The 23,929-nt window shown below is 45.5% G+C and overlaps 1 protein-coding gene across 1 annotated transcript in view; it reads left to right on the forward strand.

Annotated features, from left to right (window-relative positions):
- The window catches only part of LOC138663808 (zinc finger protein 665-like), an 88,673-nt gene that overhangs the window by 40,758 nt on the left and 23,986 nt on the right, over nucleotides 1-23,929 (forward strand). The gene's annotated exons all lie outside the window — the stretch shown is intronic.

Genomic DNA, 23,929 nt, shown 5'->3' on the forward strand with positions numbered 1-23,929 from the left:
GTATCTGTAAGGCAAAACCAGGAGTGGGTGATAAATACAGAAGTGGTGACGTGTTTCTATTATAGTTTTTCCTCTGATTATTCCACTTCTGGTTTGGGCTTACAAATATTGATGTAAATACTGAGCATGTGAACATGGGCTAAGACAGCATATATAGAATGTGCTTTATAAAACGCTTGTAGAAAAATATCAAGATTGTTCTCTAAGAGAAAGCGGAGGGTGATGATTGTCTCTGCCAAATGCCTGAGATCTAAATTTAAGACACCTCAGCTCTGCACTGTTTTCAAAAGTTTTCTTTAGATGTCTAATATTTCTTCAAAAACTCATCTGACAGAAAATATTGTCCCTAAGATAGCTCAGATTGTGAAGAGCCACCGAGCCGCATACTCTAATTACCTCAGAGAGGTTTCCCCACTAGTTACTCATCTTTTACTGATGAAGGCAGTTGAGTTTGATCATTTCAGTAGATGTGTCATTGTCTATAGCCACAGTTTCTGACTGCAGTATTTAGTGCCCAAAATACTCTGATTTAACCACTTCCCAAGCCTGTTTTTTGTTCCTCCTAACTAAGCCCCATTTTTCAAATCTGACATGTGTCACTTTTTGTGGTGATTAATTTTGGATGCTTCTTCTGATTCCAGTGATTCTGGAATATTTTCTAGTATAAGTATATCTTTCTAGTGATCTTGGATTATCTGTTTCAAGATAGAAGTGTATATACATGATAGAAGGGAAGGACTTCCTGACCAATGCAATATGTATACGTCATGTAATTCATGCGACCATGACTAAATGCACGTTGATCGCATGTTGCTGACAGCAGGACTCCGGGACTTCTAGCCATGGGGGTGGCGTTGCCCCCCATTTTCCTCACATCTATATATTTTTTTTTAATCAGATAATTTTTATTAAACGTATCAAAGTTGACAACCACTCATATGACAATATTCATTTTGATTTAACAAGAGAAATACCCCTCCCCACCACCCCCCTCCCTCCCGGAGACCAGATCAGGGCATACAGTAGTCAGTCCGTGTTAGCTGAAGAAAAAACAGAATTAACAATTCTTATATGTTTTACAGTCTAATATTCCATACAAATAACCATCAATTATTCCCATCCAGCCATGGCTACCAAAGTTTCTGGAAAAATCCCAACCTATTCCTCTTAGTGTATATACTTTTCTCAAGCTGGACAATATGATTCGTTTGAGTGATGAAATCCCATCTGGATGGAGGTTCCTCTCTGATCCAATACCTTGCAATCAATTTCCTCGCAATAAACAATAATCGTGCAACTGCGATTTTAGTCGCATTGTTGGCTAGTATTTCCTCCACATACCCTAGTACACAAATCAGCGGGTCTCTAGGAATTGAACACCCATTAATCACTTCAATTCGGTTCAGCACTACAACCCAGTAGGAAGACAGTCTGGGGCAATGCCAGAGCATATGTAATGTACCCGCCTGAGACTGTGAACATCTAGGGCACTCAGAATTGGATCTCAACCCAGCTTTAAATAACATGTCAGGTGTCCTGTAGACTCTCTATTTATCATATACAATTGTGACAATCTCTCTGGTTCATTCATAGATAACTTAGGTACATACTCTAAAATAGACTCCTACCTGCCATCATCTATCTCACACAAGTCCGCCTCCCACTTCCTTCTGGCCTTAATAGGGTCTACTAAAAAGGTATGTAGCAGATCATCGTATACTTCTGATATTTCCCCCTTCGTTCCTCTATTATTAAGTATAAAATCCAACATGAGATCTATCTGTATCACTATAGGCCCTCTCCTTCTCTGTGCCTGGAATGCATGCTGAACCAGTCTATATTGAAAAATATTAATCCTTGGGAGCCAGAATTCTTCTTGCAACATGTCATATGACTTAAGATCCCCTCTGCAAATCAACTGGCCTATCAGCCCAATGCCTCGTTCCTTCCACTCCCCCATTCCCTCCATATTATGAAACTCCTGGAAGTATATATTATCCCAGATAGGTGAAAATTCTGTGAACCACTCTACCCCGTAATTCATAGTAACATATAGTAACATAGTTAGTAAGGCCGAAAAAAGACATTTGTTCATCCAGTTCAGCCTATATTCCATCATAATAAATCCCCAGATCTACGTCCTTCTACAGAACCTAATAATTGTATGATACAATATTGTTCTGCTCCAGGAAGACATCCAGGCCTCTCTTGAACCCCTCGACTGAGTTCGCCATCACCACCTCCTCAGGCAAGCAATTCCAGATTCTCACTGCCCTAACAGTAAATTATCCTCTTCTATGTTGGTGGAAAAACCTTCTCTCCTCCAGACGCAAAGAATGCCCCCTTGTGCCCGTCACCTTCCTTGGTATAAACAGATCCTCAGCGAGATATTTGTATTGTCCCCTTATATACTTGTCCCCTAATTTCGCTAATCTATCTGGGTATTGTAGTTCTCCCATCCCCTTTATTAATTTTGTTGCCCTCCTTTGTACTCTCTCTAGTTCCATTATATCCTTCCTGAGCACCGGTGCCCAAAACTGGACACAGTACTCCATGTGCGGTCTAACTAGGGATTTGTACAGAGGCAGTATAATGCTCTCATCATGTGTATCCAGACCTCTTTTAATGCACCCCATGATCCTGTTTGCCTTGGCAGCTGCTGCCTGGCACTGGCTGCTCCAGGTAAGTTTATCATTAACTAGGATCCCCAAGTCCTTCTCCCTGTCAGATTTACCCAGTGGTTTCCCATTCAGTGTGTAATGGTGATATTGATTCCTTCTTCCCATGTGTATAACCTTACATTTATCATTGTTAAACCTCATCTGCCACCTTTCAGCCCAAGTTTCCAACTTATCCAGATCCATCTGTAGCAGAATACTATCTTCTCTTGTATTAACTGCTTTACATAGTTTTGTATCATCTGCAAATATCGATATTTTACTGTGTAAACCTTCTACCAGATCATTAATGAATATGTTGAAGAGAACAGGTCCCAATACCGACCCCTGCGGTACCCCACTGGTCACAGCGACCCAGTTAGAGACTATACCATTTATAACCACCCTCTGCTTTCTATCACTAAGCCAGTTACTAACCCATTTACACACATTTTCCCCCAGACCAAGCATTCTCATTTTGTGTACCAACCTCTTGTGCGGCACGATATCAAACGCTTTGGAAAAATCGAGATATACCACGTCCAATGACTCACCGTTGTCCAGCCTATAGCTTACCTCTTCATAAAAACTGATTAGATTGGTTTGACAGGAGCGATTTCTCATAAACCCATGCTGATATGGAGTTAAACAGTTATTCTCATTGAGATAATCCAGAATAACATCCCTCAGAAACCCTTCAAATATTTTACCAACAATAGGGGTTAGACTTACTGGCCTATAATTTCCAGGTTCACTGTTAGAGCCCTTTTTGAATATTGGCACCACATTTGCTATGCGCCAGTCCTGCGGAACAGACCCCGTCGCTATAGAGTCCCTAAAAATAAGAAATAATGGTTTATCTATTACATTACTTAGTTCTCTTAGTACTCGTGGGTGTATGCCATCCGGACCCGGAGATTTATCTATTTTAATCTTATTTAGCCGGTTTCGCACCTCTTCTTTTGATTGATTGCCATAACTTGTGAATTAAATATATGGTATGGTATTTAGATCCCAATTTCCTGAAAAGCCCCGCTTCTAGACCCCTACTCAAAGGCCAAGTCTCAATTATATACACCAAACTACTATGAACTTGTCCCTTCTCAGACCCTTCCCCCCCATCCCCGGAGATGTTCGCACTGTGCAGACAAGAAATATATCCAGGGGTTAGGAAGAGCAAGCCCTCCTTCATCTTTTGCCCTCTGCAATATTTCTTGTTTAATTCTCGGACTCTTCCTACCCCACAGTAACTCACAGATTAATGATTTTATCCTGCAGAATCTGCTCAAAGGGAGCTAAACAGGAGAGTTATGCAAAACGTATAATAACAGCGGCATCGCAATCATCTTAAGGAGATTCACTCTGCCCACCACCGATAAATGCAGCTTATTTCAAGCTGAAATTTTAGTACGCAGTCTTTGTATTAATGGCTCTAAATTAAGCTCCTCAAATCTTGTCAGTGAGAGAGCAATTTGGATCCCCAGATACTTAAATTTTTGAACCACCCTCAACTTAGTGCTTTCCTACACCTCCCCTGTACAATCATATTCTCTGTCAACCTGTAAAACACACGATTTATCCCAATTAATAATTAGCCCCGATATCTCCTTCCGGTATTGTCCGCCGGAATTTGCATATTCAAATATACCGTATATACTCGAGTAAAAGCCGAGAATTTCACCCCATTTTTTTTAGGCTGAAATTGCTCCTCTCAGCTTATACTCGAGTCATACCCAGGGGTTGGCAGGGGAGGTGGAGAGGCAGCTGTCACATCATACTCACCTGCTCCTGGCGCGTTCCCTGCTTCCCCGGCGCCGGCAGCATCTTCGTGTAGTTAGCGGTCACATGGTACCACTCATTACAGCAATGAATATGGACCCCACTCCACTCCCATAGGGGTGGAGCCGCATATTCATTACTGTAATGAGCGGTACCATGTGACCGCTCACTACAGGAAGAAGCTGCCGGGGAAGCAGGGACCACTCCAGGAGGAGGTGAGTATAAGTAGTGCGAGATATTCACCTGCTCCCCGTTCCATGGCCGCCGATGCGTCTTCTGAATCCTCTGCACTGACGCTCATGTCAGAGGGCGCGCCACCCTCTGCCTGAGCAGTTAGCGCAGTGGACGGGGAACGTCGCAGCGGCTGGCGGCGGTGGAACGTGGAGCAGGTGAATATAGAAAGTGCCGGGGGCCTGAGCGACGAGAGGTGAATATGTGATTTATTTATTTTTTATCGCAGCAACAGCATGTGGGGCAAATGACTGTATGGAGCACCTTATGGGGCATAATCAGCATTTATGGAGCATTACATGGGGCAAATGACTGTATGGAGCCTTTTATGGGGCCATAATCAGCATTTATGGAGCATTACATGGGGCAAATGACTGTATGGAGCATCTTATGGGGCCATAATAAGCATTTATGGAGCGTTACATGGGGCAAATGACTGTATGGAGTATCTTATGGGGCCATAATCAGCATTTATTTGAGAATTACATGGGGCAAATGACTAAATGGAGCATCTTATGGGGCCATAATCAGCATTTATGGAGCATCTTATGGGGCCATAATTGGCATTTGTGGAGCATTATGTGGGGCAAATGTCTGTATGGAGCATCTTATGGGGGCCATAATCAGCATTTATGGAGCGTTACATGGGGCAAATGACTGTATGGAGTATCTTATGGGGCCATAATCAGCATTTATGGAGCATTATATGGGGCAAATGACTGTATGGAGCATCTTATAGGGCCATAATCAGCATTTATGGAGCATCTTATGGGGCCATAATTGGCATTTGTGGAGCATTATGTGGGGCAAATGTCTGTATGGAGCATCTTATGGGGGCCATAATCAGCATTTGTGCAGCATTATATGGGGCGTATTTTGTATAGAGCATCTTATGGGGCCCATCATGAACTGTATGGAGCATTATATGGGGCTCCTGATTCAATATGGATATTCAAAAACACTTAACCTACTGATGTCTCAATTAATTTTACTTTTTTTGGTATCTATTTTTATTTTTGACATTTACCGGTAGCTGCTGTATTTTCCACCCTAGGCTTATACTCGAGTCATTAAGTTTTCACAGTTTTTTGTGGCAAAATCAGGGGGGTCGGCTTATACTTAAGTATATACGGTAGCCTTCTTAAATTGACAGCAGTAGATTTAGTATGTATAAAGCCAGATTGGTCTGAATGAACCACTTTGTCTATTACCCGAGTCAGTCTGTTCGCCAAAGCCTTTGCCACAATCTTGACATCTGCCTTTAGGAGTGATATTGGTCTATATGACTCCAGCAACCGCGGATCTTTTTCCGATTTAGGGATAACCACAATAATGGCCTCCCTCATAGACGCAGGCAATACTCCCCTCTCCAGCGACTCGTTAAAGACCCCTAGCAATTGGATCATCAACTCCTCAGTGAGGCTACCATACACTTCAGTTGGGATGCCGTCAGCCCCCGGAACCCTCCCCCCGGCCATGGATGCCAAAGCCCCCCCAATTTCTCCACTATAAGTGGCCTATCTAACCAGTCCCTATCCTCAGTGCACAATTTAGGCAATTTTGCCTCTTCTAAAAAATCTATCAATTTCCCCTTCACTCTGCCGTGTCTGTGAAGAGTATAACTTACTGTAGAATCCCCTGAATCCCTCCAAGATTTGTGCCCCCTGTGTAGCCATACTTCCATTCTCTAATTTAAAGTCATGTACATGTGCTGAGTCTCGCTGCGCAGGTGTCCCCACCGAGAGCAGATATCTCACTTTCTCACCTTCCAAATAAAAAGCTTCTCTTTGAAAGGCGTTCGCCCTCTCTGCCTTACGCAAATGTAATTTCTTTACCTCTTCCTGAGCAGCCTTCATTCGATTGAGCGTATCTTGTGAGCGCAAATTACTCAATGCTTCTTCTGCTGCCATCAATTTCTCCAATACCGCTTTATCGGAATTCCTAGTTTGCATCTTCTGCCTAGACACGTCTCTAAGTAAAATCCCCCTCAAGTAGGCCTTCATAGTATCCCACACTACACACTTCGCTGCACTACCCTCGTTAAATCTAAAACATTCCCCAATCTCTTCCCCAATCTTTTCCATATCTAGGAGTTGTAACCAGAATGGGTTAATTTTCCAACCCAATCCCACATTTTTCCCGGGGTCTTCGATTTGCAATGTCACCACCAGCGGACAATGGTCTGACACTACTCTAGGCATATATTCCACCTCCCGCACCAAGCTGTCCATCCCTTCATTACCCAGTGCCAAATCAATACGGGATAAAGAACCATATGTCGCTGAGTAACATGAGAAACAGTATGTGTCATAGTAACATAGTAACATAGTTAGTAAGGCTGAAAAAAGACATTTGTCCATCCAGTTCAGCCTATATTCCATCATAATAAATCCCCAGATCTACGTCCTTCTACAGAACCTAATACTTGTATGATACAATATTGTTCTGCTCCAGGAAGACATCCAGGCCTCTCTTGAACCCCTCGACTGAGTTCGCCATCACCACCTCCTCAGGCAAGCAATTCCAGATTCTCACTGCCCTAACAGTAAAGAATCCTCTTCTATGTTGGTGGAAAAACCTTCTCTCTTCCAGACGCAAAGAATGCCCCCTTGTGCCCGTCACCTTCCTTGGTATAAACAGATCCTCAGCGAGATATTTGTATTGTCCCCGAATATACTTATACATGGTTATTAGATCGCCCCTCAGTCGTCTTTTTTTCTAGACTAAATAATCCTAATTTCGCTAATCTATCTGGGTATTGTAGTTCTCCCATCCCCTTTATTAATTTTGTTGCCCTCCTTTGTACTCTCTCTAGTTCCATTATATCCTTCCTGAGCACCGGTGCCCAAAACTGGACACAGTACTCCATGTGCGGTCTAACTAGGGATTTGTACAGAGGCAGTATAATGCTCTCATCATGTGTATCCAGACCTCTTTTAATGCACCCCATGATCCTGTTTGCCTTGGCAGCTGCTGCCTGGCACTGGCTGCTCCAGGTAAGTTTATCAATAGTGTGTCTATATTATGTACTCTTCATAGATCTTTCCAAGCCACTTCTTTCAAGTAACTACCAAATGCTGTCTCATTCCCCTCCTTCCTCAACAAGGCGTGTCGTCCCTTATCCCAGTGGTCATTGATAATATTATTAACGTTTCCTATTATGAGCAATGGGACCCCCGCCCACCTTCCTGATATAGTTAAAATTTCTTGCTTTTTCCCCGAGTATGGTGGAGGAATATACACCGACACAATAAACAACATTCTATTAAAAATTTTACACACCTTAAATACATATTGACCATCGTTATCTATCACCACCTCCACCTCTTTAAACGGCACACTTGTGTGAACAAGGATTGACACCCCTCTGGCATAGGCCGAGAACGTCGCATGATAAGCCCTCCTCATCCATCTTCTTTGCAGCACACCTACTTTTTCTTTACCCAAATGTATTTCCTGTAGGCATATTACCGTACTGTTTCAAAATGTACTGCAAAATTGCCATATGTCTTGTATCATTAGATAGACCCCTTAGGTTCCAGCTCAAGATTTTTACTCTTCCTTCCATCATTCTGCAAAACATCAAAACTACACTGCCCCCTTCCTTTGGTCTCCCTTCCCCCCTGCACTCTTCCCACCTATCCCCAACCACCCCCCATATCTCCATTATTTCAACCAACCTAACACTATCCCTCCAACTTTCCCTACCTACTGTAATCACCCCCACCAACAAAATGCTATAAACGCTTTATGTAAGTACTCACTACTCCCTCTATGTATGAGAAAAGGGAACGCTCTACCACAATCCCAGCAGTGAACTCAAGACTGGAGCCTCAGACAATTAACTCTCACCTATCTCCAAATCGATTCCCCACCCACCCACTTTATACAGAATAAATATGACAGTTGCGCTGCCGAACACAATTACAAAAAGCAGTAATTCCTCTTAATAACATAGCACGATAATCAGTAAAATCAAACAATTCCAAAATAAATCAGTAATTGGCAGATATCCGCACAGAGCCCTCTTTAGAAGCTCCTCTCTGCTCCAATGCGTTTGGCATTCTGATCCAACCAGTTTGTCACCTCCTCAGGATTCTGAAAAAAGTGAACTTTCTCCATCGTCTCATTGGGGGACACAGGACTGTGGGTGTATGCTACTGCCGCCAGGAGGCTGACACTAAGTAGACACAAAAAAAGTTAGCTCCTCCTCCATAGTATATACCTTGACACTGGCCCTGACAGCTCCAGTTTATGCTTAGTGTCCGCAGGAGGCACATCTCTGGGTTTCCCCAGATGCATTTTTCTCTGAAGATAAGACAGGGGCGACGGACCTTTTTGAAGGGGTCCGATCTCCCCAAACCAACAACGGGCGAGCACGTGTGAGTGTCGCCTCCACGTATCCTCTCCCGCAACGTGGGATCTTGTTTGCCGGACTTATAACCTGACCAACCTGAGGTAACGAAACCCTAGGTTGTACAGGCATGGATTTTTTGTCCGTGCAGCCTCCACTTCTTCACCAATGCTGTTTTGACTATGGTGCTTTAAGGACGCAGACGGTCCCTCTCCTCACCTTCTGAAGGGTGCAAGGAGTTAGGGTGCCTGCACCGTCTTTCCATATATATATTTATATATATGGATTTACATATGAATTCTTATATACCTCTTTTCTAACCTTGTGTTGGCAAGAGGCTGCGGGGGAGCTCCTGCTTCATTGCGCGGAAAACGCCATACTGCAACCAGCGCGGTGCTGCTTTCTGGATATTCCTCCATAGCAAAGACATGGGCGGAAGTCCTGCCCCTTTCGGCTTTTTCCGGCGGCCTGTTGCATTATGGTCTCTGTAGTTTTCTGCAGAGACATGGGCGGAAATCCCGCCTCCTTCGGGGGCGTTTACTTCCGGTGGCACGCACCCAGCTTTCCTGGGAGAGCGCAGGAATGGGGAGAAAATCAAGTCCCCTGCTGCAGCCTATCCACGGACCATATGCTGGTAACTCCTCCCCCTTTTTTTTCTTAGGGCACATCCGCCCTGTAATCTTCTACATAAGGGAGGTTTTCTGCACAAAGCATGGTTCGGTGTTGCGTTCAGGACTTTGGGGACACAGGACTGGGGTAAGTGCTACTTCCCTCAGCCTGACAGCAGTTTTTTATTCTAGACCTAGTATCTCATAAGGGTACAGTTCATAGCAGCAGCAGCAATAGTCATCATGTCTAGAAGGTCTAAGTCGCACACAGTCCTGTATACCTCATGCATTACCTGTCGGGTTTCTTTTCCGCATGCGCAAATTAACCATCTCTGTGAAGCTTGTGATTCCGAACGTGCTCAGGAGCCCCCGCCTGTTACCCTGCCAGGTGTACCTGTGCCTGAGGCTGCGGTATCACCCCCTGAGTGGGTCATATCCTTAACGCAATCTATGGCGTCACTAACAAAGGCGGTTGAGTCCCTTCAAGCCCCTGTCAGGGACATTCATCCGCCTGTTTCGGAAAGATCCTCCGATTCTCAGGATCCTCCGGCCTGCAGGGGCCATGCTCCCTCTTGGCAGACGCGGGGGAAAAGAACCCACACAGCGTCTCCCGGTTCGTCGGATGCATCAGCATCTTTGAATTCCGTCTCTCGGTCTCCCTCACCTGTGGGAGCGAGTGAACAAGGTTCGGACTATGACTCAGAAGGGTCTTTTGATTTAGAAGCTCCTGATTATCAGGAATCAGTTGACAGTCTCATTGAGGCCGTTAACCAGTCTTTGGGAGTATAGGATGTAGCCACCTTGCCTTCAGGTCATAAGCTGTCTTTTAAAAGGTTCAAACAACCTCATAAGGTGTTTTCTACTCATCCTGAGTTTGAGGATTTAGTTCAACGTCACATGGAGCGTCCGGATAAACGTTTCTCAGGCCAGAAGGCTCTAGGTGCGAGGTATCTTTTTGCACCAGAGCTTTGTAAAAAATGGGCAGAATCCCCTTCAGTGGATCCTCCCGTGTCCCGTTTGGCCTCCAACACGCTGCTGTCTCTTCCTAATGCATCGGCTATTAAGGATCCGACTGATCGGCTCAGAGAGAGTCTAGCTCGGTCTGTGTTTGAGGCTTCAGGTTCAGCCCTCGCGCCATCTTTTGCGGCAACATGGGTTGCCAAAGCTATGATAGCTTGGTCAGAGTCAGTAACTAAAACTCTTCAGGATAGGGAGTTTCCTCTAGAAGTGATAGAGATGTCAAATCAGATATCTTTAGCTGGAAATTATCTGATTAATGCATCCTTGGATGCGGCAAATTGTTCAGCATTGGCAGCTGCAAATGCTATTGCTATCAGAAGGGCTCTATGGCTAAGAAATTGGCGGGCGGACTCTACCTCAAAAAAGTCCCTTACATCCCTCTCTTATCAAGGTGGCCGACTATTTGGCGCAAAATTAGATCAGCTTATATCTGATACCACTGGAGGAAAGAGTAATTTCCTTCCGCAACAAAAGTTTAAGCAACCTTTTCGTCGCCAATTTCAAGCAAGGTTTAAGTCCTTTAGTAACTCGCGGTGGTCTGCAGCGCCAAGCGCAGGTCCTCCAAGTCAGTCTAACCAAGACAGGGAGCACCAGGTCTCATATAGGGCCAATCCATTGGCAAGAATTCGGTATCAACCATCAAGATCTAGGGGATCTAGATGTCCTCGGTCTTCGGCTAAATGACAGGAGGCAGCCTCATGTCGCTCCCAACAGAGTAGGCGGCCGCTTACTACTGTTCCATCAGTCCTGGCTGTCAGTCGTTCACGACAGATGGGTAAGAGAACTGGTGGTTTCAGGGTACAAAATAGAGTTTCTCTCTCTTCCTCCAGGCCGTTTTTTTCCGTCCAGTCTTCCCAGTTCAAAATCCCATCTAAGAGCTTTGTTCAGAGCCTGTTCCAAAAGAAGAAAGGTTCCAAGGATTCTATTCCAATCTGTTTACGGTTCCCAAGAAAGATGGGACTGTAAGACCCATTCTGGACCTAAAGTGTTTGAACAAATTCATCAGCACTCGTCACTTCCGTATGGAGTCTCTCCGCTCGGTCATTGCGGCTATGGAAAAGGGAGAATTCCTAGCTTCCATAGATATTCAAGATGCCCATCTGTACGTCCCTATATTTCTTCCACATCAAAGATTTCTACGGTTTTCCATAGGCGAACGACACTTCCAATTCACAGCATTGCCTTTCGGACTCGCCACTGCTCCCAGGGTGTTCACGAAGGTGATCGCAACAGTAGTGTCCATCCTGCACTCTCGGGGCATAGTCATTCTGCCATACTTAGACGATCTCTTAGTCCAAGGGTCAACTTTTCAGGCATGCAAGGACAACGTCGACATCACTTTGGACACTCTAGCCCGCCTAGGGTGGCTGGTCAACTTAAAGAAGTCATCTCTAGTTCCATCTCGAAAGATTTCTTTTTTAGGGATGATCTTCGACACCTCTCGGGGTCTAACTATTCTACCCCAGGACAAGGTACTCTGTCTCCGGCAGCCGAGTTACCATTCAATCCGGTTCTGCATGAAGGTCTTGGGGAGGATGGTGGCGGCTATAGAAGCAGTTCCATTCGCCCAATTCCATCTTCGTCCACTCCAACAGGCACTCCTGTCAGCCTGGGACAGGAGTCCCTTTGCTCTCAATCTCAGGTGTCGTCTGTCTCTAAGGGTCAGGCAGTCCCTGATATGGTGGATAAGGAGTTCCTCTTTGCTGCAGGGGAAAGCCTTTCCTCCAGTTCATTGGCTGGTAGTCACTACAGATGCCAGTCTTCTCGGTTGGGGAGCAGTGTTTCACCAACACACGGCACAGGGTTGTTGGTCCCCAAGGGAATCAACTCTTCCAATCAATCTGTTGGAGATAAGAGCAATTTGGCTGGCTCTGCAGCACTTTCACCATCTTCTAACGGGTCGCCCGGTCCGGATCCAATCGGACAATGCCACGGCTGTGGCCTACGTAAATCATCAGGGGGGCACTCGCAGCAGGTCAGCCATGCGCGAGGTAGGGCAAGTCCTCCGCTGGGCCGAGAACAATCACTCCATGATCTCGGCAGTTCACATTCCGGGCAAGGAGAACTGGGCAGCGGACTTTTTGAGCCGTCAGGGTCTTGCGTCCGGGGAATGGTCTCTTCACCCCGACGTTTTTCGGCAGATATGCCTACGCTGGGGAACCCCGGACGTGGATCTAATGGCCTCCGGGTTGAATGCCAAGGTTCCCAGGTTCGTCGCTCGGTATCGAGATCCAAGAGCAATTGCCATAGACGCTCTAGTCCTATCCTGGAACCAATTTCGTCTTCCATATCTGTTTCCCCCTTTGGCGCTGCTCCCAAAGGTAATCAGGAAGATCAAGTCAGAGGGAGTTCCAGCAATTCTAGTCGCCCCAGATTGGCCTCGGAGGTCATGGTACGCAGACCTAGTTCAGCTGGTTGCTGGGGTGCCTTGGCAGCTACCAATACAGCCAGATCTTCTGTCGCAGGGGCCGATATTCCACCAGAACTTAGAGGCCCTGCGTTTGACGTCTTGGCCGTTGAATCTTGGAGTCTGACCCAGGCCGGTTTTTCTCAAAAGGTAGCTTCCACTATGATTAATGCTCGAAAGACAGTTTCAGCGCGCATTTACCACCACACCTGGAAAGTCTTTCTCTCATGGTGCAGGAAGCAGGGTCTTCCTCCTCTTCGGTTCTCCATTCCTAATGTTCTAGCTTTTCTCCAATCTGGTCTAGACTCAAATACCCTTAGGAGGCAAATATCAGCCTTATCAGTTCTTTTCCAGCGCAGGATCGCTACCAATCTGCAAGTAAAAACTTTTTTGCAGGGAGTCTCTCACATAGTCCCTCCTTACAGAGCTCCGCTAGAAGCTTGGGACCTTAACTTGGTCTTGAGTGCTCTTCAGGAAGCTCCATTTGAGCCCCTCCAAGACATCTCTTTAACCTACCTTTCTTGGAAGGTTTTGTTTCTGGTAGCTATAACTTTCATTAGGCGGGTATCGGAATTGGCGGCCTTGTCCTGTCAGGCGCTGTTTCTACAATTCCATCAGGATAGGATGGTACTGAGACCAGCACCTTCCTTTCTGCCAAAAGTAGTTTCCTCCTTCCACATCAATGAGGACATTGTCTTGCCTTCTTTTTGCCCTGCGCCAACACACCGGGTGGAAAAAGCTCTCCATACTCTGTATTTGGTGAGAGCTTTGAGAAGATACGTTTCTCCGACCGCTTCTTTTCGAAAGACGGATGCCCTGTTCGTCCTTCCTGTGGGTCATAGAAAGGGACTCGCAGCTTCTAGGTCGACCTTAGCCAGATGGATTCGAGCCACTATTCAGGAGGCCTACCGCATCAAGTGTGCAGCCATCCCAGCTGGGATCAGGGCACACTCTACTTGGGCGGTAGGGGCTTCCTGGGCACTTCGGCACCAAGCTTCAGCAGAGCAGGTTTGCAAGGCAGCAACTTGGTCCAGTCTGCACACCTTCTCTAAACATTACAATATCCATACTCCGGCCTCTGCTGATGCAAGTTTGGGAAGGAGAATTCTGCAGGCTGCGGTATCGCACCTATAGGCGGTAAGTGCCTAGGGGTTTATTCCAGTGGGTTTTTCTCCCCACCCTGGGACTGCTTTGGGTCATCCCACAGTCCTGTGTCCCCCAATGAGACGATGGAGAAACAGGGATTTTTGTGTTACTCACCGTAAAATCCTTTTCTCCGAGTCGTTCATTGGGGGACACAGCTCCCTCCCTATTTCATCTTGTTTTTTGTCTATGGGGTTGTTCAGACTGTAGTGTTATTCTAGACATGTTGTCTTTGCTCTAATGCTGATTTTGTTTTCTCTATCTCCCACTGCTTGTGCACCAAACTGGAGCTGTCAGGGCCAGTGTCAAGGTGTATACTATGGAGGAGGAGCTAACTTTTTTTTAATGTCTACTTAGTGTCAGCCTCCTGGCGGCAGTAGCATACACCCACAGTCCTATGTCCCCCAATGAACGACTCGGAGAAAATGATTTTACGGTGAGTAACACAAAAATCCCTGTTTCTCCATGGCCACCACCCTCAATTTAGCCGGATAAGGCGTAGAATAGGCCAGGCCCAGGTCACGCAGACGTCTCTTAACCTCTCCAAACTTCATCCTGAGCTTCTGTACGGTTGTAGACTAGTCAGGGTAAATGGAAATCCGCTCACTGGTCCGATCTCAATGGTGAGATCCTCCATATTCCTGGCTTTCCTCAGTAGAATGTCCCGATCTCTGTAATTCAAAATTTTAGCCAGAAAAGTTCTTGGAGCAGACCCAGGGGGTAAAGGTCTGGACGACACCCGGTGAGCTTGGTTTTCAGCCATGACTCAATATAATCAGTGGGGTTACTCCAATAATTCTCAAATTGTTCCTGCGGGAACGGTTTTCCAGATCATCAGTTTTAAATTCCAGCTCCAAAATACGTTGGACATATTCCCCCCCCCCCCCCCCTTCCCCCGGAAGGTGGCAACCTCTCCCTTCAAATCATCTACTCGGAGGGTCCGAGTCGTCGGTGCAGATTTACAGAATATCACTGCAGAGAATATATCTCTCAGGGTCGGCTCTGCTGCTTCAGCACCCATAGTCTCCAACTGAGCAGTTTGATCAGGGACCAGCTCTGCCATAACAGTAGGTGATGTGTCACTTATATTAGGTGTTACGGTAGGTCCTATGGGGGACCCATGTGCTGCCACTTCATCCTGTGCCCCAAACTGCACTCCCACCTGCTCTCCTGAATCCTCCACTTCGCCAACCTCTTCCCCTCCGGCTCCCTTCAGCAGGCGCCTAGCCTCCCCCCGTCCTTGCGAACTTCTCTAGCTTAGAGATAACTTCCAGCCCCCTCCTATATGCGGCGCTTGCCTGTGCAGCGTCCTCTTCAGCATGTTCGGCACCATCTTGGGATTCGGCTCCTTCTGCCGTTTGCGCATCATCCCGAAGCTCAATGTCTTCACCGCTGGCCTCTCCACGCTCACCGGCACCACAGGCTCTCCTGCAGCTGGAACCAGCGTTCGTCGGCGCCTCAGTTAAGCCTTTCAGCAGTACGTGCAGCGGGAGAGATCCGACAAGCGTTTTGTCACATCTGCTAGGCCATGCCCCTCCTCACATCTATAATCGCTGTTATTGGCTGTTCAATTCAGAACAGCCAATCACAGTGATTTTAGCGTTTCAGGCAATGACATTGCCTGAAAAACTGGGGTCCAGCTAAGCAGCTATGATCATTGCTGTAACAGCACCGATCATAGGCTGGATCTTAGCAACAGTAGCTTCACCAGCCGCAGCACTGATTTGTGCGATCAGACGATGATGCCATTTGCACCTGTCAGTGTGCACAGTCGCGGTGTGACCTCACAGTGACTGCCCTGCACTTCCACATTCCAGCTTGGAGACAAGGCTGAGTTGTTACTGTGTGGTTCTGTTGCCAGATCTCCTGGAACTTGTGGTGCCACGGACTATTTTTGCCTGTGCCATCACTGCTGATGCTGTTTCTGAAAAAATGAAAGAAGTTCCAGATACTTTTCTGACTTGTTCCTGTCCTCAGCTTTTTCCTAATCCACCTATGGAGACAAGAGGGTCAGTAGGTGTTCTCGTCCGCTGACTTTAGAAAAACATCATGGACCAGGTCTTATCCCACTGAACTTCTGTTCTCCTTCCCTGTGAGCAGAATACTACTCAGACAACACAGATTGAGGGTAATACAATGGGGTGATACTTTATTGGATCACCAACAGTGAGTAACATATAGTACAGTCCCAGCAAGTACATAAGATGATGCAAATGACAGTGTTTCACCCTTTTGCTGGCTTGCCGGGAATTTGAACAATTGCGAGTTCAGAGATTCCAAGGCCAACTACCCCAAGCATTGGCACCTCAATTTTGTCAGACATCCACAGAGCAAAGTTAGATGCAAGCTTATGAAGCTGATAATCCATTGAGGTATGTGGCCAGGTGACTTGATTATCCCAACCTGGGTTCTCCAAATGTTTCCATAGCTTCATTGATAGGCAGTGAATAAAATCTGTGTTCTTTTGGTGGGAGCCATGGTGTCTTGGCTGATGTCCTCTAGAGTCTCACTGTAGAAGGGGAGAGGTCCCTTTTATACCCACAGCTGTCCTTTAGGGCTTTATCAACAGGTTTGGGGGGAGGTAGGAGGAGATAATCCCTCATTGTTGGAATGTTCAATTAACCTGCATATTTTGACCTTCAATGTTTTCAGAACAGCAGGTTGCAAAGACTGATTCAATAGGTAGTCAGCAGGCTACCAAAAAAGCCAGAATTAAAAAACATCAATTGTTCAATTAACCTTCGCCTTTGTCCCTCAAATATAGCAGAACAAATAGCTGCAGGGACTGATACATTAGGTAGTCAGCAAGCATTCAACAAACATCAATTCAACCTATAAAGTTTCGGTTCATATGAACAATTGCTCATGTCCCTGGGCCTACTGAATAATACATCAGGCATAATTAAGAATATATGCAGTGTTGTCATACCAATACAATAACGCTCTCCACCCTTGTCCCCTGTCTCCCTTTCCCTAAGCCCTTCTGCACCCCACCCCCTTCTGCCACTGAGCACTGATCAGTACTTGATCGCTTGTGTCTCGGAGCCGCCAAGCGCTGATCAGTGATTTAAATCACTGATCTGCATCTATGCTCGCTTTATTGCAGAACTTGTTTTCCTGTCAATTTTTTAATTTCCGTCTTTCACCACAAGCAGGCTATGCATCCAACAGCCGTTGAGTGCTGGTCAGTGAGAAATATCCTTTTCTTTTGTGTGTGAAAATTAAATTATATAAAAATATAATAAAAAATAATGTTGATTAGGTGATAGGACTAAATGTTTTTTGGGTGACCTTATGCCACTCCTGGCACACAAAAATGTGCTGAAAATCTCGGCTTATACACGAGTATATACGGCGTGTATGTATTTGTGTTTTTGTATGCTTGTGTGTGTGTGTGTGTGTGTGTATATATATATATATATATATATATATATATATGTATATATATATATATATATATATATATATATATATATATATATATATATGTGTATATATATATATATATATATATATATATATATGTATATATATATATATGTATATGTATATATATATATGCATACATATAATATATTACAGTACAGACCAAAAGTTTGGACACACCTCATTTAAAGATTTTTCTGTATTTTCATGACTATAAAAAAATGTATATTCACACTGAAGGCATCAAAACTATGAAGTAACCCATGTGGAATTATATACTTAACAAAAAAGTGTGATACAACTGAAATTATGTCTTATATTCTAGGTTCTTCAAAGTAGCCACCTTTTGCTTTGATGACTGCTTTGCACACTCTTGGCATTCTCTTGATGAGCTTCAAGAGGTAGTCACCCGGAATGGTCTTCCAACAATCTTGAAGGACTTCCCAGGGATGCTTAGCACTTGTTGGCCCTTTTGCCTTCACTCTGCGGTCCAGCTCACCCCAAACCATCTCGATTGGGTTCAGATCTGGTGACTGTGGAGGCCAGGTCATCTGGCGTAGCACCCCATCACTCTCCTTCTTGGTCAAACAGCCCTTACACAGCCTGGAGGTGTGTTTGGAGTCATTGTCCTGTTGAAAAATAAATGATGGTCCAACTAAACGCAAACCGGATGGAATAGCATGCCACTGCAAGATGCTGTGGTAGCCATGCTGGTTCAGTATGCCTTCAATTTTGAATTAATCCCCAACAGTGTCACCAACAAAGCACCATCTCACCTCCTCCTCCATGCTTCACGGTGGGAACCAGGCATGTAGAGTCCATCCGTTCACCTTTTCTGCGTCGCACAAAGACACTGTGGTTGGAACCAAAGATCTCAAATTTGGACTCATTAGACCAAAGCACAGATTCCCACTGGTCTAATGTCCATTCCTTGTGTTCTTTAGCCCAAACAAGTCTCATCTGCTTGTTGCCTGTCCTTAGCAGTGGTTTCCTAGCAGCTATTTTACCATGAAGGCCTGCTGCACACAGTCTGCTCTTAACAGTTGTTATAGAGATGTGTCTGCTGCTAGAACTCTTTGTGGCATTGACCTGGTCTCTAAGCTGAGCTGCTGTTAACCTGCGATTTCTGAGGCTGGTGACTTGGATAAACTTATCCTCAGAAGCAGAGGTGACTCTTGGTCTTCCTTTCCTGGGGCGGTCCTCATGTGAGCCAGTTTCTTTGTAGCGCTTGATGGTTTTTGCCACTGCACTTGGGGACACTTTCAAAGTTTTCCCAATTTTTCAGACTGACTGACCTTCATTTCTTAAAGTAATGATGGCCACTCATTTTTCTTTACTTAGCTGCTTTTTTCTTGCCATAATACAAATTCTAACAGTCTATTCGGTAGGACTACCAGCTGTGTATCCACCAGACTTCTGCACAACACAACTGATGGTCCAAACACCATTTATAAGGTAATTAATCCCACTTATTAAACCTGACAGGGCGCACCTGTGCAGTGAAAACCATTCCCGGTGACTACCTCTTGAAGCTCATCAAGAGAATGCCAAGGGTGTGCAAAACAGTCATCAACGCAAAAGGTGGCTACTTTGAAGAACCTAGAATATAAGACATAATTTCAGTTAACATAAGGCAATGATCACAATAAGGTATAAAAATATAATTTTATTACAAAAAATAACAAACAAAAAAACAGTACAAAAACAGTTGTTTCACTCCTTGAAAAAGCCACTTAGGCGAAACGTACGTTGGAGTCGGAGTCCTTGAGGGTCACAGATCATCTTCACACTGGTACTAGTATTGCTCCAGAGGTTTTATGCACTTTTTTTGTCTTGATTAGACTATTTATTATGAAAGCATATGCACTTTATTAAGATGGATTGTCTATTTCTTTTTTCATCCATCTTCTGCACCTTGGAGGGCTATATATTATTTTTCTAGTATATATTTTTGTATTATATGGATTTGGTCTCCTCATTCGGTATATCCTTTATATGCTGTAGTATTGTTGGTTGTTTCCTTTTTTGTACTGTTTTTTTGTTTGTTATTATTTTTTGTAATAAAATTATATTTTTATACCTTATTGTGATCATTGCCTTATGTTCACTTTGACATTGGTTTATATTTGATGGTGGACATTTATTCACTTTTGTGAATTTTGTTGTTTTGACATAATTTCAGTTGTTTCACACTTTTTTGTTATGTATTCCACATGTGTTAATTCATAGTTTTGATGCCTTCAGTGTGAATGTACAATTTTCATAGTCATGAAAATACAGAAAAATCTTTAAATGAGAAGGTGTGTCCAAACTTTTGGTCTGTACTTTATCTACTATATAATTGTCTAAGGGTCACTTCCGTCTTTCTGTCTGTCCTTCTGTCTGTCACAGATATTCATTGGTCACGGCCTCTGTCTGTCATGGAAATGCAAGTCACTGATTGGTCGGAGCAAAACAGCCACGACCAATCAGCGACGGGCACAGTCCAGAAGAAAATGGCTGCTCCTTACTCCCTGCAGTCAGTGCCCGGCGCCCGCATACTCCCCTCCAGTCACCGTTCACACAGGGTTAATGCCGGCGGTAACAGACCGTGTTATGCTGCGGGTAACGCACTCCGTAACTTCTGCTATTAACCCTGTGTGTCCCCAACTTCCCCAACGCCTGGGCATGCTCCTGATGAGGCGGCGGATGGTCTCCTGAGAGCTCTCCTCCCAGGCCTGGACAAAAGCATCCGCCAACTCCTGGACAGTCTGTGGTGCAACGTGACATTGGTGGATGGTTCAAGACATGATGTCCCAGATGTGTTCAATCAGATTCAGGTCTGGGGAACGGACAGGCCAGTCCATAGTTTCAATGCCTTCATCTTGCAGGAACTGCTGACACATTCCAGCCACATGAGGTCTGGCATTGTCCTGCATTAGGAGGAACCCAGGGCCACCCGCACCAGCAGATGGTCTCACAAGGGGTCTGAGGATCTCATCTTGGTACCTAATGGCATTCAGGCTACCTCTGGCGAGCACATGGATGGCTGTGTGGCCCTCCAAAGAAATGCCACCTCACACCATTACTGACTCGCTTGCCAAACCGGTCATGCTGAAGGATGTTGCAGGAAGTAGATCGCTCTCCACAGTGTCTCCAGACTCTGTCACGTCTGTCACATGTGCTCAGTGTGAACCTGCTTTCATCTGTGAAGAGCACAGGGCGCCAGTGGTGAATTTGCCAATCCTGGTGTTCTGTGGCAAATGCCAAGAGTCCTGCACGGAGTTGGGCTGTGAGCACAACCCCCATCTGTGGTCTTCGGGCACTCAGACCATCCTCATGGAGTTGGTTTCTAACCGTTTGTGCAGACACATGCACATTTGTGACCTGCTGGAGGTCATTTTGCATGGCTCTGGCAGTGCTCCTCCTGTTCCTCCTTGCAGAAAGGCTGAGGTAGCGGTCCTGCTCCTGGGCTGTTGCCCTCCTACAGCCCCCTCCACATCTCCTGGTGTACTGGCCTGTCTCCTGGTAGCACCTCCAGCCTCTGGACACTACGCTGACAGACACAGCAAACCTTTTTGCCACAGCTTGCATTGATGTGCCATCCTGGATGAGCTGCACTACCTGAGCCACTTGTGTGGGTTGTAGAGTCCATCTCTTGCTACCAGGAGTGTGAAAGCACAACCAACATTCATAAGTGACCAAAACATCAGCCAGAAAGCATTGGTGCTGAGATGTGGTCTGTGTTCCCCACCTGCACAACCATTCCTTTATTGAGGTGTCTTGATAATTACCAATAATTTCCATCTTTTGTCTATTCCATTTGCACAACAGCATGTGAAATTGATTGTCAAACAGTGTTGCTTCCTAAGTGGACAGTTTCATTTCACAGAAGTTTGATTTACGTCGAGTTATATTCAGTTGTTTAAGTGTTCCCTTTATTTTGTTTGAGCAGTGTGTGTGTGTGTGTGTGTATGTTTGTGTATATATCTACTATATAATTGTCTAAGGGTCACTTCCGTCTTTCTGTCTGTCCTTCTGTCTGTCTGTCACCAATATTCATTGGTCGCAGCCTCTGTCATGGAAATCCAAGTGGCAAAACAGCCACGACCAATCAGCGACGGGCACAGTCCGGAAGAAAATGGCCGCTCCTTACTCCCCGCAGTCAGTGCCCAGTGCCCGCATACTCCCCTTGAGTCACCGCTCACACAGGATTAATGCCGGCAGTAACGGACCGTGTTATGCCGCGGGTAACGCACTCCGTAGCCGCTGCTATTAACCCTGTGTGTCCCCAACTTTTTACTATTGATGCTGCCTATGCGGCATCAATAGTAAAAAAATGTAATGTTAAAAATAATAAAAAAACAAAAAACCTGCTATTCTCACCCTCCGTAGCTGATCGCGCCTGCCGCCATCTTCTGTTCCCGGCGATGCATTGCGAAATTACCCAGAAGACTTAGCGGTCTTGCGAGACCACTAAGTCATCTGGGTAATTTCGCAATGCATCCTGGGAACAGAAGATGGCGGCAGCTGCGCGCGTATCGCCAGAGCTTCGGTGGATCCCAGGGGGTGAGTATATAACTATTTTTTATTTTATTTTTTATTTTTTTAACAGGAATATGGTGCCTACACTGCTGTATACTACGTGGGCTGTGTTAGATACCGCGTGGCTGCTATATACTACATAGGCAGTGTGATATACTCTGTGGGCTGTGCTATATACTGCGTAGGCTGTGCTATATATTACGTGGTCACTGTTATATACTGCGTGGGCAGTGTTATATACTACGTGGCTGCTATATACTGTGTGGGCAGTGTTATATACTACGTGGCTTCTATATAGTGCGTGGGTTGTGCTATATATTACGTGGCCAGTGTTATATACTGCGTGGCCTGTGTTATATACTATGTCGCCTGTGTTATATACTGCGTGGCTGCTATATGCTGCGTGGGCTGTGTTATATAGTACGTGGCTGTGTTATATACTGCGTGTCCAAAGTTATATATTGTGTGGCCTGTATTAACGCATCGGGTATTCTATAATATGTATGTATATAGCAGCCGCATAGTATATAGCACAGGCCACGTAGTATTTTTCTGCCATATACTACATGGCTCCTATATACTACGTGGCCTGTGCTATATACTATATGGCTGCTATATACATAAATAAATACATATTGTAGAATACCAAATGCGTTAGAATCGGGCCACCATCTTGTGTATGTGTGTATATATATATATATATATATACAGTGTCCATAACACTCAGTAAATACAGAGTACAATAATATATATAACCCATAATAAGCCTACTGATAACCAATGCTATAAGCCTGCCTGTACCCTAGGACTAGATGCAGACCATACGTGGCCAGCTCACAGGACAAACTAACCAACCCAGGCGGATGTATACAAAATCCTAAGTGGCCAGTAAACACCCAAATAGTGCATTTAGCCCAAACGGCTCATGGGACAAAAATATCTACCCTAAGCCAGTAAGGCAACAGGATCCCAAAATAACAGTGGGAGAAAAAAAAAAAAGCACTGGAACCGCCAGGAAAAACCTCAGAGCACTAGAAGAAGGGGTTACCCAAGTGGTGACCAGAGCGGAGTCCGTGGGCAGCCAGGCAAGCAAGCAGGACAGGGACCAGAGCAGCCAAGGGTTGCCGAGACCCCAAAGAGCATGATCGGGGGTCGGTTTTAGCGACCCCTGTTTTGCGATCGCCGGTAATTAACTGTTTACCGGCGACCGCAAAAAAAAAAAAAAAAAAAGCTAAGTGTAATTCTCTGTCCTCTGATGTGATCGCACATCAGAGGACAGAGAAATAGGGGGATTCGGGGACCCTATCATACTCACCTGTGTCCCTGGATCCTCCTGCTGCTCCTCCTGGCCGCCGGCATCTTCTGGGCAAAAGAAAATGGCGGGCGCATGTGCAGTGCGCCCGCCGTCTGTCTCCATCTGCCGGCCGGCAGGAGAAGAGCAGTTGGGGCTAAAATTAGGGTTAGGGGTAGGGTTAGGGTTAGGGCTAGGATTAGGGGTAGGGTTAGGGCTAAATTTAGGGTTAGGGTTGGGGCTAAATTTAGATTTAGGGTTGGCGCTAAATTTAGGGTTAGGCTTCTTTCACATTTACGTCGGTACGGGGCCGTCGCAATGCATCGGCCCGACATACCGACGCACGTTGTGAAAATTGCGCACAACGTGGGCAGCGGATGTAGTTTTTCCAACGCATCCGCTGCCCAATCTATGTCCTGGGGAGGAGGGGGCGGAGTTACGGCCACGCATGCGCGGTCAGAAATGGCGGATGCGATGTACAAAAAAACA

The sequence above is a fragment of the Ranitomeya imitator genome, chromosome 2, assembly GCF_032444005.1.
Source record: "Ranitomeya imitator isolate aRanImi1 chromosome 2, aRanImi1.pri, whole genome shotgun sequence".
Taxonomy (NCBI): Eukaryota; Metazoa; Chordata; class Amphibia; order Anura; family Dendrobatidae; genus Ranitomeya; species Ranitomeya imitator.